Raw genomic sequence first — 13,549 nt, forward strand, 5'->3', positions numbered from 1 at the left:
ATGACATGGTTACACTGTGTTGTTAGCTCCCTTCAATATAGTTGTCGTTACCTGGTCCCGTAGTTTGGGGACTTGCGACCATCCACTAAAAGAAAACCAGTCAAATATGACAATTGCAAATATCCTGTATTTGTTTTTCTTCCTTAATACCGTTACGGCCCCCTGCGGCCATGGTACACGAAGCCCCCTGTGGCTGCGTGCCCTGTGTGATGTGCTTATACAGCCGTCCCACTTTTCATCTCCCCTCCTCCTCCTTCCTCACTCTGCGTGGCTGGCGTTCTCAGTGCACGGTCACTTCCCCCTCTCCACCTGTTCCGTATTTGGGGTGGCTGACAACCTCCGTGCGCACCCCCCTGTCCTCTATTCACTTCCCCACCACCCCTCAACAATGCTGCGTGGTCAAGGTATCCTATGAAAGCCCTACGGGTGACGTTACTGACCTCTTCCAAAACTACCGGTAAGATCTTTTACACTTCAGGAAGCTCGCAATAAGTTTTTTGCTGATTGTCCCCGTTAACCCCACAGCTGTCCTCTTGTTACGCCTGGAACAAGGTAACCAAAAATATAATCGGACTGCGCACACTGCGTCGCCTCGTGTGTGATACGCCCCTCAACGGGAGGGCTTAACCAGCCAATTATCTTCCGTACTAGGCAACCAGTTAGCTACCACCTACAGGAAAACATCATCTATCTATCGAGTTTCACTGCTCGATCAATAGGGATCCTCATCTACTCATTGATCAATAACCGCCAATTCGTAGGAAGCCACACACACACACCCCCCTTACAGGTGGCCACGATCTAGGCCAATCAGTGTCTATGAGCAACCGCACGTGATGTTTTCTTGCTCCGCCCACCCTTTTTCCGTGACGTGGTAGCGGACGGCTCTCGCGCCTGTCCTGCTACCATTCACTTTACCGTTAACACTAATTGATCAAATCTTCGCCGCGCACCTTAGTAACACCTCCCACCGCCCTATTGCACTCCTCCCGACTCCCTCACAATTTCACATTGCTTGTTGGGTGTGACATACTCACCAAGTTCTCTTGATGCGGGGCCGCTCGACTGCATGCACCCCTCCAAGCGGCTCACCACCTCCCCTCGTCTGAGCCACGTCTGGACACTCGCCAACTGCGGGCGGGATATATCTGGATTGCGCTGTCCGGTCTTCTCGCAGTTTCGCGATGGTCCTGTAGTCCTCAAAAAGGGGGCAGCGGCAGAGGGGGCCGTGCCCCCGGGCCTCCTCGCAACGAGAGGCTTGGAAAAATAAAAAGGAAGATCGTAAACAGATCTCAGCAGTGCCTCCAACTTGTCGGGGTGATTCTCCCGGGGTCGGCTAGGCCGTACGCGGACCTCCGGGCTGGGAGGCCCCAACTCCTTCCGTGTTCCCAAAAATGAGTATGAGACACACACAAGAAGCAAGGTGGTTCTGCTGTTTATTAAAACAACGGCAGGGATGGGTCTAGGATCGTACGCATCCGTCCAGACTCTCGAAATTCGTGGGGCTCGCAGGCCCTTTTTGCCTCAGTATGACGCGCTACTTGCATCACCTGGGAAAGTTAGCGAAAAACCTATCACCACTCCGGATTGGTTCCTCGAGTGGTAGGGTTAGTATAGCATACATATAGAGAACAGTATTAGTGGTTGAGGATGAGTCAGGTGGCATACTTGGGTTGTCCCTTCTATTAGATACTTGAAAATTGTTACACGAAGACCCCTAATGATTGGCTAATGTTAGTGGCGTCAGTAATGAGTACCCCCATGTTCTGATTGGTCCACCCGCGAGCCCCCAGTCTGGGACCATCTTTGTTCCCAGCTCGCGGTGTACCTGTCACTAGCAACAATGTGTAACTATGTGTTCGTGCAGACAATGTGCGGATTTGCTCATAGGCTTGAGAGCAGACCATTCCCATCGCTGTAGGTGTCCATCGGGTCATTTCATTTTTGCAACCTGTGTCCCAGACGTGGGACCCAGGCGACTTCTCCCTCGTGGGTCTGGCACCCTGTCAGGTTGGCTTGGTCACGTGTGGAGAGACCGTGGCTGGGGCAGAATTCTGCAAATTTAAAGTTGCATTTTGCTTCTGTCTGCTTGGCTTTGCTTACAGGTGTGACCTTGGCGCCGGCTGGTAGCCTACGAGTTGCAACATCGCCCCCTTGGCTGTGAGCTCTCGCTGGGCTCGTTCTGCGGGATCAGCACTTGTACTCTCGCTCATTCAGTGTTCATGGCGGCTCTTGCTTACGGCCTACTTGGGCCTGGTTCATGGGTGGGTGTGTGTAATGCACGGCACCTGTGTTGCGGTGTGACATGGCTTCATAGGCAGTATTACGCCTTTGTTATATTCTCATCACGATGCGAGGGGTGGGAGAAGCATCAGCAAGCGTATACGCGAGTGTTTTATGCATCTTGCGTTTCTGCATTACGGAAAACCTATGTGAAAAATAATAAAGATGCGCGTCAGTGGGTGTATCCGTCACCTATGTCATGGCACTGAATATATTCTTCGTGTGGGTTGGTGCGTGAGTGTCCAGTGTGCATGGTGGCACGTGTGTTCTTGGCAGTTGGCTAGGTCGTCATGGCATCTCTACCGATGTGGGTGCTTGTTGTTGAGGTCTTAGTCGAGTTCATCCATGCCGCAGGTGTCGGCTTGAGTAGGGCAGGCTGGTGGGCATATCCTTATGTTCTTGAACCAGGGTATTTGGTCGTCTGGTAGATAGACTAATTAATCTTGTGGTGGGTGTCTGGGCCGCGATCCTCTGGGCCATGGTCGCGAGGAGATTGGGGGAGCTTTTTCTCCCATTCTCCCACTTCAATGGGATTTAGGAACTCCCACATTGATTTTGACCAAACCTTAACTTTTGCACAAAGGTACATTTCTAAACTTATGTCCCCTAATAAAATCAGACACATACATTACATATTTGATGGGTTATTTTCACATTTAATTCCCATCTCTGTGAGTGCTGTCTTTATCATTCTGTGGAATTTTATTATTTTTAATCATAACAGTTTGGACTAATGATTTCTAATTCAGTACATATCTGTGCGATTATAACTAGAGCATCGGTATATAATATCAGACTTGCAGCATTAATAGTTTTGCTATAATTAGGGTTTTCCTGTAACTTTCGTTCCTTAGGTAGTACAGGGTTCATTAATGTCTTCAAAGCAAGGGCCTAAAATTAGATCAACATGTACACATTTTTAGATTTGGCCTCCTTCAGGTTGCACAGTTAAAGAGTTTCAAACTTAATCACAAATAAGTATTTAAACACCAAAGTTTCTGGGCAGTTTTTTTTTCTTTGTAACTTTCCTTTCAACAGGGAACAGCTGTCCATCCCTTTGATCAGGGAGGTGTGTACTCGTCCTTGAGAGTGAAGCTCCCCTGTAGAGATCAGTAGGCAGCCTGCCATTGTCCTTGGCTCAGCCAGAGACGAAAGTCTAATGGGCTCATTGTTGTCAATATGCAGGAGCCTCCAGCATCCATTAAGGCTTCCTTTAGCAAGAGAATGTCAACTGAAGTGTCATTTTTCCCAGGCTGGGTTACTTTAAATATCTTTAAGGTCTTTCATTTACAACATATAAAAATAAGCACAGTTTAGAAGGGATTTGGACATTTACAGAATTAAGCCCTTCACAAACATGCTGTTAAATAGGAGAATTTTTCAATTTCTGCAGGGAAAAGAAACGCATTTAAACTGGGTTTTTACATCTAATTTTCCTATGCAGCACACGCACATTAACTCAGCATTATTCTTTCTTTGAGTGCTGGAAATTGTCTGCAATCTGGAAGTAAGTATTCAGCTTATGCTTGGAGTCTGCTCTGCACAGCTGAAATTGATATGTTGCCAATTTTATCTGCATTTATCCCGTGTAACTGAAAACAAACAGTTGCTGGACTGGTGTTTCATAATATATTTCTTAGCTGCTGTCAGTGAGGCCCGATTTCTTCTGACTGCACTGGATGATCTGTGGTTTCAGCACACTTTTCATTTCAATGATTCACTTGGAAAGTGACTGAATTTAGCATCAAAACAGCACTTTGAAGGTTACAATTGATTGGGAAGCTGCCTTTTTAAAGGCATTTTTGGGTTTTAGCCCACTTCTGTGGCCTTGCTTCATGTGACATGTAACAGCACCCACTGGCATTCTCCTGCAGTAAGTTCTGTTTTTACACCAACTTTGACTGTGTGTGGCAGGGGTGTGCAGCCTTTTGTGATTTATGAACCATGCACAGTTTTGCAGATTTGGTGCACACAGGGGTTAGTGCATCCATTTTTGGCTGATTCTTTCCCTATTGGCAAAGAGGTGCAGTGGGGTGCATTGGCATAGGTAAAAATATCCCACCTCTCACCTATCAGGCAGAATAACCGCCAAAAATTGACATTTCAGAGCAAACAGCGTCACAGAAACAGCAAATGCTGTGGGGGGAAATGGTGAGGGCAGGGGAGCTGATGAGGCTATCATGGGTGTGGGGGGAGCATGAACACATAAGGGGGCACTTGGTGAGGGCTGGTGAGGACAGAGAGGCATTTGTTCCAGCATTTTTGTATGATATCTACAGCTATAATGACTACAAATAACATAGGTGTCAGAAGTTCATTAAAATGATAACCCTGGCTATAGAAAGATTTTTAGATCTGCAGTGACATTGTGGGTGAAACATCACTGGCCATGACATGATAGTGTATTAAAGTGTCGAGGTAGTGATTTTAAAAAATACAGTGCCACTAGTGACCAGGGAGTGGTACAATTGATATTTGGCATGGCCAAAGGCTGCGGCCTAAGGCCATGGTTTGCGACCAAGTAGTGATTTAAGAAATACTGTAGGTTTGTCTGAAGGCCATGGTTAGTGTAAATAACAGTCGAAGGCCATCGCCAGTGGTTTGGAAGAAAATCTATGGAATAACAAAATCCTTTAAATTCAATGAAAAAACTTTGGTTAAGGATCAGTTAAAATTAGACTTAGCACAACAAAACCCTGGAAATTCGATGCATTGGGGAACTCAGGATCACCTTAACTCGACATGCTACGGTTGGAAAGCCCAAGAGGACATATTTATTAGAAGAAAAGGCATTTGTAATGCCATAGAAAATGGCATTAAGGAGGGATATATTATTATAGGGGAGATCAATGGGAACATGCTAAGTTCCTGAGTTAAATGTTAAATGTTAAAGGTATTTGTATCGCGCACCATCACCAACGGAATTGGTCCCCAGGTTCTCTGGCGGATCTGTAAACGATAAGGGTGTTGGTTTAGTAAGGTGAAGAGGGAGTTGGATAGTGAGAGGAGTGGTGTTCTGTTGGCAGCTTCAACTCGGTATACACCGGATGCTGAGCTTTGGTGCGGGTATTGGATCGGGGTCAGTCCGTGTGTGCTGTTGCTCCGGCTTATGTGTTGATGCAGTGTTGTGAAGTGCGTGCGGCTTGTGGTGCAAGAGATGGTTGTGTGAGTTTTTGAGTGAGATAAGTATGCAAAGTTTGAAGTTATATTGGTTAGTGGGTTACCTGACCTTTAGCATGCTAACATTCACAGTATTGTCTAAGCGTGGCACTTGTTGGCCTTCACAATCCTATCTAGAAGCGGCGCAGGCCACTGTTCAGAATTCTATCTAGGTGTGGACATGCTAATGTTCACAGTTCTACCTAAGTGTGGACATGCTAATATTCACAATTCTATCTAAGTGTGAACATGCTAATATTCACAACTTTATCTAGATGCGACGCAGGCCAATGTTCACAATTCAATCTAGGTGTGGACATGCCAAAATTCACAATTCTAAGTGTGGACATGCTAATATTCACAATTCTATCTAAGTGTGGACATGCTAATGTTCACAGTTCTACCTAAGTGTGGACATGCTAATATTCACAATTCTATCTAGATGCGACGCAGGCTAGTGTTCACAATTCTATCTAGGTGTGGACATGCCAACATTCACAATTCTAAGTGTGGACATGCTAACATTCCCAATTCTATCTAAGTGTGGACATGCTAATATTCACAATTCTATCTAAGTGTGGACATGCTAATATTCACAATTTTATCTAGATGCGACGCAGGCTAGTGTTCAAAATTCTATCTAGGTGTGGACATGCTAATGTTCACAGTTCTACCTAAGTGTGGACATGCTAATATTCAAAATTCTATCTAAGTGTGGACATGCTAATATTCACAACTCTACCTAGATGCGACGCAGGCCAATGTTCACAATTCTATCTAGGTGTGGACATGCCAACATTCACAATTCTAAGTGTGGACATGCTAATATTCACAATTCTATCTAAATGTGGATATGCTAATGTTCACAGTTCTACCTAAGCATGGACATGCTAATATTCACAACTCTATCTAGATGCAGCGCAGGCTAGTGTTCACAATTCTATCTAGGTGTGGACATGGCACTTGTTGGCCTTCACAATCCTATCTAGAAGCGGCGCAGGCCACTGTTCAGAATTCTATCTAGGTGTGGACATGCTAATGTTCACAGTTCTACCTAAGTGTGAACATGCTAATATTCACAACTCTATCTAGATGCGACGCAGGCCAATGTTCACAATTCAATCTAGGTGTGGACATGCCAACATTCACAATTCTAAGTGTGGACATGCTAATATTCACAATTCTATCTAAGTGTGGACATGCTAATGTTCACAGTTCTACCTAAGTGTGGACATGCTAATATTCACAACTCTATCTAGATGCGACTCAGGCTAGTGTTCACAATTCTATCTAGGTGTGGACATGCCAACATTCACAATTCTAAGTGTGGACATGCTAATATTCACAATTCTATCTAGATGCGACGCAGGCTAATGTTCACAATTCTATCTAGGTGTGGACATGCTTTGAATTCCAGAGGTTTCATCTTAACTAATGTTTTTTCATTGAATATATATATTTACCGGTCACGATTACATTGAGAATCCTTTAATCACAGCTTGATATCTGTGATCGATATACAAGCTTTATGTGTTTCATTCATCACATAGGAACACATGGAACAATTACCATAATGACGGTCAGTATCTTCTCATGACAATTCTCTTTCTTTTTTACTCAATACATTGATTTCAATTCAGCCATATATAGACTGTAGGATCTTTTCATTGCAGTCCAACAGTGTCTCAATCTATTTTACCATAACAAGTTACATCAGATAGCCGTCTTTCAAGTTATTTCAAGTACAACAATGTGTCCATTATCACAATGTTACCTCCTTTATTAGATGGTTTGATAATTATAGAATTGTTGCTTTTTAGATGATTGCATCTTTTTTCTGCTTGGGTTTTCCTGCTCGTATAAAATGGTAATAATCATTATCTTTAACCATTTGATGTAATTTCATAAACTAATTTCTTAACAAATCAAAAAGGGTCTCTAAATATTTAGCCCCCTCAAATAGTGGATTGAAAAGGAATGATGATTCTAGACCAATATCCAAATTTATACATGTCTGATGCCCTAACTCAACTAGAGTAATTTGTCTCTCTGCTAATTAAGTGTCTTTATAATCAAAAGACTGCAACACAACACATATAAGGTTTCTAAATCTTGATTGTTCATTGATGCCACTTGTGTGGGAGAGTTTTCACAGTCATTTTGTTGATGTTTGAAATATTTCTGTAGTTTTAATTTACGTATAAAGAAAACCCAGTATATTAGCTAAAGCACATTAAAGTAATGTGAAGGGGAAAAGGTACTTAAACCCTTTTCTAGAACAGTATTTTCTACTTCTGACACGATAGAACTAGAAATATTAACCACTTTTGTCTTTTCTGGAGCTTCCTCTTGTGGTAGTTGAACAATTGTTTGTTCTGGCTCTTTGGGTGCATCATTTCATGCTCTTTTCCCTATGCCTTCAATATTTTCCTTGTCTAGGCCATTTCTTCTTTGCTTTTGTCCTTTCTATTTTTGGGGAATAGTTTCTTCATTGTGCATTCTAACAACTTCCATTTTATTTCATCTAACACATAGCTGCATTGCTACTTTTGTATATTGATGGTCTTGAATTACTGTCAGAGAGTTCAAACTCTGATGATGATAATGTATACTGTTCTAAAGCTTCTTTGCATACTTCCAATGAGCTGTGTCCTTGATGTTCATCTTGACTGGCCTTCTGTTCTCTGGTAACTAAAGGGGTAATTCATAGAATTCAGCGCACAAGTGGCGCACGCGGCTGGCGCACAGTGCGCGCGTGCGAATCCCTGCGCCAGCCGCGTACGCCAAAATCCATTTCCGCGCACAGCGTATTCATGGATTCCAGCCACCAAAACCAGCCGTGGCGCACAGTGGCGCAGCGACCCTGCAGCAGCGCCAGTTACGCCCCCAAGAACGCCTCACGCGCAGGGAAAAGCCATCAACATACCCAATCCAGCACAAAGGGCTGCACTAACCCTGTACCAGCACCGCAAGCGGTCTACGTGTATCACTGGGGTGCGCGGGAAGTACCTCACGCGATTGGCCCCGTGCGAGCAGGGTACGCGTATTTCAGGGGTGCGCGGGAAGTTGCACACGTGATTTCATCATGGTACGTGTATTTCAGGGGTGCGCAGGAATTTCCACACGCGATTGGGCCCGTGCGAGCAGGGTACGCGTATCTCAGGGGTGCGCGGGAAGTTCCACACGCGATTCCATCAGGGTACGTGTATTTCAGGGTGCGGGGGAAGTTTCACATGCAAAATCAGCAGGGTACGTGTATTCCAGGGGTGCGCGGGAAGTTCCACACGCGATTCCATCAGGGTATGTGTATTTCAGGGTGCAGGGGAAGTTACACACGCGAAATCAGCAGGGTACGTGTATTCCAGGGGTGCGCGGGAAGTTCCACACGCGATTCCATCAGGGCATGTGTATTTCAGGGTGCAGGGGAAGTTACACACACGATTTCAGCAGGGTACGTGTATTTCAGGGGTGCGCGGGAAGTCACACACGCGATTACAGCAGAGTACGTGTATTCCAGGGGTGCGTGGGAAGTTCCACACGCGATATCAGCAGGGTACGTGTATTTCAGGGTGCAGGGGAAGTTACACACGCGATTACAGCAGGGTACGTGTATTCCAGGGGTGCGCGGGAAATTCCACACGCGATTGGGCCCGTGCGAGCAGGGTACGCGTATTTCAGGGGTGCGCGAGGAGCACCACACGTGAATTGCACGTGTGGGTCCTCCCAGGTGTTCCCTCTACACCCTCCACGGCCCCTGCAGGTGGCTCACACCACAGGGGCCTACCCTGCACATGTCCTGCAGGCACCCCATCCACCATGGCCATGCCCCCCAGCCAACCCACATGTCAACTTGCACTACTGCCCACCAACGCATGTCCCCCTGCACCCCCAGCCACCAGGGGAAGCCTCCACCAGGCCCCCACCCATGTCTCCCAGCACCCCCACCCCCCAGCACTGTGGGGCACCTGCCAGCAGGCCCCCACCCATGTCTCCCAGCACCCCCACCCCCCAGCACTGTGGGGCACCTGCCAGCAGGCCCCCACCCATGTCTCCCAGCACCCCCACCCCCCAGCACTGTGGGGCACCTGCCAGCAGGCCCCCACCCATGTCCAACTCATGTTCCCCACCCCCCCACCCCCCAGCACTGTGGGGCACCTGCCACGAGGCCCCCACCCATGTCTCCCACCACCCCCACCCCCCCAGTCACCAGGGGCAGCCTCCACCAGGCCCCCACTCAGGCCCCCCTGCACCCAGGTCCTCACAATCCCCAATCATGTGCGTTATGGTCAGCCTCCACAGCCAAAAAGCCCTACCAAGTAACCCATTCACCCACATGGAAATGGAAATTACATGTTACACCCCCAATGTTCATAAAGCAAATGAACCCATGTCCGTCACACACAATGGTTGCAAATGAATGGGAAAACACCCAACATGAGATGCATGAAACCAATGAGATGATACCACACAGTGAAGTATGAAAACAAAATTGTATTAAAAAAAATTGAATGCAAATGAAATGAAACAAACTACAATGGCAATGAAAAAAAGATAAGCTGCATGTCCGTCCAAAAAAATCAAAACTACAAATCCAAATCCAAAAAAAAGTTGTTCAAAGTCACATTAAAAATAAAATCAATCAGAGAGATAAAAATAAATGCAAAGACCATTGCTCCATGGAGAATAAATAAAAAATAAAAAAATAAAACAATCCAATGAAGAACTATGTACAAAACATCCAAGGGTCCATGAGCCCAACTGAACAAAGGAAACCTACAAAAAACCCTAACTAAAATGCAACTATATACAAAAAGTGGAGCTGTGTCCGTCGACTCCAAATCATAAGAAGAAACAAATGAAACCTAAAACTAAAGAACTATATACAAAGGCGGCGGGCAAGTCCAGCGGCTCACTCCGTGGTGTTCCGGGCCAGGGCATCATCAAACTCCTCGTCTATGTCCCGGAGGCGGTTCTGTTCCATGGCCCAGAGGATCCGCAGGGACGATGCCATCTGCTCCTCCAACCCCCTGCGGATTGCCTCGAGGCACTCGGCCCGCCTCAGGGCCCTCCGCATGGAGTTCTCTGCCCTGACGATTGTGAGCCGCGCCTCTTCCGCCCGCCGCCGCTCCGCATCTATATGCTGGCCCAACCGCTGCCACACAGAAGACACTTCCCGTCCTGGGTCCTCCTGCCCTCCGGCCGATGCCTGCCCCTCCGATGTTGATGGCCCCGAGCCATGATGCCTCCCACGTTGACTCCGCTGCTGCCTCCGACGCCACTGCCTCTGCCAGCACGACGGCATCCAGGCTGATGGAATCCACTGACGCCGTTGTGCACGTGCCCTGCCTGATGATGCCGGCACATCCTCCATCTGCTGGGGTACAGTTGCTGTGGTGTCCACTCCTGCTGGACCTCTGACTCCCGACTGTGGCAGGGATGAGATCCCCACCAAGCTGGCTGCATTGGTCAGGGCAGGTCCACAGGGGGCCCTGGTGGCATCTGGGCCGGAAGACGGCAAGGAGAACGACTGGCGTATAGTCTCCACAGAGGAGGCCGACACATGCAGGAAACCCCCGAACATGGACGATCCCAATTGGGCCACGTCGGTACGGTGCTCTTCGTGATGACGTGCGTGCTCCTCCTGGGAAGCACGCACGGCATCACGAATCACAGCCGTGCGCATCGCGACCCCAATCAGGACCTTCTCCATACGGCCAAGGGTCCCCTCGTCCGCAGGTGGAGGGGAGTCAGATGACATGGACATCCCCTCTACCTGCGGACGGGCCTGGGACGGGGCATCCCTGCTGGTGCATGGTGGTGCACCCACAGGGTCAGGGACAGCGACATGCACAGGCCCCTCCACGGTGACCTGTGCTGCCTCCTGTCCCTGCCCCTGGACTGCAGCACTTGCACCAGCAGGGATGCCCCCACCAGGCCCCATGTGCGCCTCAGTGGCGGCCTCCTCCTCCTCTGTGGAAACCACCAACCTGGATGGCTCCTCACCGTCTTCCGCCGTAGCAGGCCCCTGTGGGGGCTCACCCACCCCTTCCGCTGCAGCCGTGGGGGCATCCCCGCCGCCTTGCTCCACAGCGCCGTCTCCGCCCTCTTCTTCACTAGCCGCTGCGTAGAGGGAGACATAGAACACAAGCATCAGGGTACTGTACAATGGTCCCCTAGACAGGAAGCAATAGCAGATGAGTGCCACTGTCAAAGTACACTTCCATCATGTCCCTCCACAACACATGTGTCAGTCCATGCAAAACACACACAGTGACAGTCATGGTGCATGCCATGGACATTTCCATACATGTCCAATGGACTTTCGAAACATACAATGTAATGGAACTCACATGCATCATGGGTCATGCCTATCACATGCACACACTTCACCTCAGTCACATCCATCTGGCCCCGTACACCCCAATCACAGTGGATACAAGGATGACTAGGCTGCATCAGTGAATCTGTACATTGTCACAGACATCTGTCATGCATCCATGGCATCCACAAGTCACAGACACGCAGGTCAGGCACACAGACATGGACACCATATATGTACCTGGCATCAGCACCCATCCCTCACCCCCACCCATGTCCAGGAACAGAGACTGCCATGCTCTCATGTGTACAATCTGCATAGGGCTCCCCATGTCGCATTTAAACACATGCAACAACCGTGCGGTTCACACATTACTGGTCGCACATGCATTACCATGATGTCCCTGCACACATACATGCGTACATGGCCTATGTCACACATACAGGCAAGTATCAGAGAACCAGCACACTGCAACATGCCCTGTCTCACACAGCAATGCTTGGCCACTTACCGCTCAACTCCAGACGGGTCTCCCTCTCAAGGACCTGGGCGTGGAGCACTGGGTGTACGCGTTCCAGGACCCCCATCTGGATGGAACTCATGCGGCCCGGCCCCCCTCCACGAGGCGCCGGGCCTTCATGAGGGTCCTGGACCTCATGTCTTCCCAGCGCTTCTTGACCTTCTGGATGGTGCGGGTTGCCAACCCCTCTGCGTTGATGGCAACCACACAGTCGGCCCAGATCCTCTCCCGTCCGTCCTTCCTTGTTGGCGTGGGACGATCCGAAGAGGGCATCATACTGCCCCAGGACTTGCTCCACCAGGACACCAACTTTGGTGGCAGTGAAGCTGGTGCCCCTCTGCCCCTCTGGCTGGGGGTTGCCACTGGTGCCAGATGTGGATGTGCCCGACATGGCAACCCCAGGGGCAGGAGTGGGTGGGCAACTGGGTCCTGGGGCTGGGCTGTGGAGCGATGTTATCTGAGTCGGGAGTCTTCTGTTCCAGCAGGGGTGGACACAGCAACTGGACCCCTGCAGATGGCTGATGTGCAGGCACCAAATGGCAGGGCACGGTGGCAGCAGGCAGGCAGGCAGGCAGCAGCAGATGGCACGTGGTAGGCTGCTCGGGGCACTGGGGGGCAGTAAGTCGGCTTTCTGGGCAGGAGCGTGGTCTTCCGTGTGTTTTCGCGTGGCCAGCTTGATACGGAGTGATTTGGCACGTGAAAATCCTGCACGTCAGCGTGAAAATCGAGGAAAGGCCCTTAGCGCGCAAGCGCGTCAGCACACGTACGCGATTTCATTGGACCAAAGGCCCTTACAGCGTAAGCGCGTCTGTGACGTTTTGTGCACGGGCGTTGCCCTGGCAGGGCTTGGAGTTCCCGCGTGCCTTTACACTGTTCTATACGTGCTTTTCGTGCGGTGCGTGTGTTTTCCATCCGTTGGGGTTCACACGCTATTACTTCACAGCGGGTGTTGGCTACGCATTCTTCTACACGCAAGGCAGACGGTGAGTGGTACCCCGCTCCCCCAGGCCCGATCGCGTGAGAAACTTCACGCGAAACCCTGAAATACACGTAACCCGCTCCGCCAGGCCCGATCGCGTGAGAAAGTTCACGCGAACCCCTGAAATACACGTAGCCCGCTCCCCCAGGCCCGATCGCGTGAAAAAGTTCACGCGAACCCCTGAAATACACGTAGCCCGCTCCCCCAGGCCCGATCGCGTGAAAAAGTTCACGCGAACCCCTGATGTACACGTAGCCCGCTCCCCCAGGCCCGATCGCGTGAGAAACTT

At 49.1% G+C, this 13,549-nt stretch overlaps 1 protein-coding gene across 1 annotated transcript in view; it reads left to right on the forward strand.

Moving 5' to 3' along the window:
- LVRN (laeverin) overlaps window positions 1-13,549 on the forward strand; it is a 933,533-nt gene that overhangs the window by 449,815 nt on the left and 470,169 nt on the right. The window lies entirely within an intron of this gene.

Source organism: Ambystoma mexicanum, chromosome 6p, assembly GCF_040938575.1.
Source record: "Ambystoma mexicanum isolate Mex_15411 chromosome 6p, UKY_AmexF1_1, whole genome shotgun sequence".
In the NCBI taxonomy this organism is placed as follows: domain Eukaryota; kingdom Metazoa; phylum Chordata; class Amphibia; order Caudata; family Ambystomatidae; genus Ambystoma; species Ambystoma mexicanum.